We start from the raw sequence: 3354 nt of genomic DNA on the forward strand, positions 1-3354 counted from the left end.
GAGGACAACAAATACAGCAGCACTGATTAATAGCAGTGGAGTACTTTTATCTAAGGCAAGTCTCTCAGAGAAGAACGGGAACAGCAATACAATCCAAGCATACCTTCCAACATATCTTACATAGTTACAATTAAATCTTTGCTTATCTTAAATTCTTACAAATGTATCTAAGTGCAGGTGCTGAGTGTTCTAGGCTCTCTGCCAAAAAGCCTCTTATTTGAATTAAGTTTCAGAAACGTTGTATCTTTTTCTGGCATCAGTGCAAGAGATCAAAAAGAAATTCAGGACTTTTTAATAAAATATATCTGGAACCGAGCTGTCAAAATCGGGACGTAATTCAAATTTTTTTAATTTCGAAATTCACCTTGACCTTTGATAAATCTGCCCCTAAGTGGTTCTGAGAGTGGCACAAAATAGCTTTATGCGTTCCCACCCTATTCATAGATTTGCATAGCTGTTTGACAGACAGGTTTTACTTTTTTTGAAACAATGAAGTGATTTCTGGAGGTTAGTAGATGGTTGTTGCTGGAGGCAGTGGGGCATGTTTGCCCCGGGGAAATTTCACACCTCTCCATTCACTTGTATAGAGGGTTTGTTTGCATATGTATCACCTGTTTCTACTAAACAGTCCAAAAAAACACAAAGGGATGTTTATTGGAAAATTGCTTCTTGTAAGGCATTCAAATAGAGTCCCGAGAATTTGTAAAAAGCTGTTACTTTTCCTTTAATTATATGAATGGTTCCAGTGCTTTCTGGGGACCCAGCGTCTGTGAATGGTTTCTGGGTGTGGCTTAGTCTGTCTTGTTGCTCCCAAGTAAAATGATGTCCATTTATTTCAAGTTCTAATGAGCATCAGATGTACCCTCTGTATGCAACGTCACCGTGGGCCAACCCTACACAATCTGTGGTCCCTCAGTGCCTGTTAATTGCATCTAAATAGGGTTATTGTGATGGGCGAATCTGACCCATTTCCCTTTGGCAACAATTCGTTACAATGTAAATCCCCGGCGGGATGGCAACCTGTACTCTTCGTTTTCCGAAGTCGCCCAAAGTTACCTCACGAAGAGACTTCAGGCGACTTCGGAAAACGAAGCGCTCCTCCGGCGGAAGGCAGTTTCGGGAGATTAGCCGCCCCGAAGAAAAGGAGATTTGTCGCTGGGTGACTAATCTCCCTGAATCTGAGTGTGTGTCTCTGCCCTTACAGATAGGGTTGCCACCCGGCTGGTATTTTACCGTCCTAGCCGGTAAAACATCTGCCAAGGCCGGCGGTTTTACAAATTTAACGGCAATGTAGCTGCCGGTAAATTTGTAATACACCTAACAAAAGCCTGTGGCCTGCCCTCAGCCTGGTCAAAACTAACCTTTTTGCTGCCTGCTTCTGGCCAATTGCGTGCTGTGGCTCCACCCCTTTGACATGACCCGCCCAGCCAATTGCACGTCGTGGCTCCTCCCCCTTTATCATCACAACCTGCCCCCACTGAAATCACGGCCCGCCCTTTTGTTTCCGCCCCCTCCATTTAGGGTTGCCCCCTGGCCAGTATTTTATCGCCCTGGCCGGTAAAAATGATGGCTGATCCCAATGTTATTAATAGGGAAAAAAGATAAATATATATATTTTTTTTTTTCAGAAAAGGGGGCAACCCTACATCCACCGCCGGTGGAAATTTTAACCCTACTTACAGAGCATTTCTATTTTAGATGGGGGTCAGTGACCCCCATTTGAAAGCTGGAAAGAATCATATGAAAAAGGCAAATAATTAAAAAACTATTAAAAAAAATAAATAACGAAGGCATATTGAAAAGTTGCTTAGAATTGGCTATTCTATAACATACTAAAAGTTAATTTAATATAAAGGTGAATCACCCCATTAAGTCTGACCATCTATTACACCCCCGCATCAATGGTGGTACCTCCCAATATCAGCCCTCCTATCACAGGGCCAGGGGAAAGAGATTTATTTGAATTATCTACGGAAAAGAGCGACGAAATGAAATCTTCCTTGATTTTCCGGCGACATCCCGCAACAAGGCGCTAAAGTGACATACTGTAGTAGGTGGAAGAAGCTATCTCCTTGGGCTGATGGCGACTAAATCCATACTCACATATTTACCTCCCCGCCGGTAGGGGCAGTGTAGCGCAGTGGGTGTTGCTAGCATAAAGGAATATTCGCTTACCCACAATGCATTGCATCACATTTCTATAAAGCATTGAGCAGGAAGCGGAGACGGATTAGTAGGAAGAGCGGCGGCATGGGAGATGTTTGAGTGTATTTGGTGTGTGCGTGAGTTGCGTGGGTGTAGAGGCCGGCGTGTGATTGCGTGCTGTGTGTCTGTACATGCCGGCGTGTGCGAGTTGTGCGCTGCTTCTCCTGCCTTTCTATTACACACTGATCTTATTTGATCTCCCTGAGGATGGCGGCCTGTCCCAGGGCTGAAATGATAGGAAACTGCTCGCTAAGCCCTACCCGGGCCCTGTGCGCTGAGCTCGGCTCTGCAGGCCGCAAATCACTGAAAGGATGAATTGATCAGATATACTAGGCCGGGCTGAGGGGCTTCCCCAATAATCCCGGCCTGTGAGTATAGAGGCGATTCTGATCTGATTGTCTGCGCTCAGCCTGCTCGTGTAATGGAAAGCTTGGTGTATATCGCGTGTCTGTGTGGGGAGGGCTACTTCACCTTTACATTCATTTTAATGTGACAAAGACACTAATATGTCACCGCTTGCTGTTAGTTTTTTTTTGTTCAGCAGCTCCCCAGCTTGGTATTTGAGCAGATCTCTGGTTGCTAGGGGCTCATTTACTCTAGCAACCGTATAGTGGTTTTAATGGTGGTAGCTTAAAACAGGAACTTTCATACAGAAACATAAATAAAGTGTAATACTAAAATTATAGCCTCAATGAGTATTTTATTTGGGGGGCTGAAAATTATTTTGTCACCCCTCCCCCAACAGCAAGCGTAAAGGAACAGTAACACAAAAAAGTAGTAAAGTAGTCATTTACTGTACTGTTGCCCTGTACTGGTAAAACTAGTGTGTTTTGTTCAGAAACTTTACTATAGTTAATATAAACAAGCGACTATGTAGCCATTGGGCCAGTAATTGAAGCAAAATACACACAGGAGATGATAAATAGGTTCTGAAGAATCCCATTGTGTACTACAGAGCTTATTTATCTGCTGTGTAACCTTTTCAGCTTGAATGGCTGCCCCCATACACAGCACAGCAGCTTGTTTATATAAACTATAGTTGTGTTTATGAAGCAAACACACCAGTTGTACTAGTACAGGGTAACACGACATTATATTTTCTTACTTTAATACGCTTCCATTTTTTTTGTGGTGTTACTGTCCTTTTAT

At 43.4% G+C, this 3354-nt stretch overlaps 1 non-coding gene across 1 annotated transcript; it reads left to right on the top strand.

The window, feature by feature from the left end:
* Positions 1-2226: 2226 nt before the first annotated feature.
* Positions 2227-2600, top strand: LOC121396669. Its single transcript, XR_005963114.1, has one exon.
* The last annotated feature ends 754 nt before the right edge of the window (positions 2601-3354 follow it).

Source organism: Xenopus laevis, chromosome 7S, assembly GCF_017654675.1.
Source record: "Xenopus laevis strain J_2021 chromosome 7S, Xenopus_laevis_v10.1, whole genome shotgun sequence".
Taxonomy (NCBI): Eukaryota; Metazoa; Chordata; class Amphibia; order Anura; family Pipidae; genus Xenopus; species Xenopus laevis.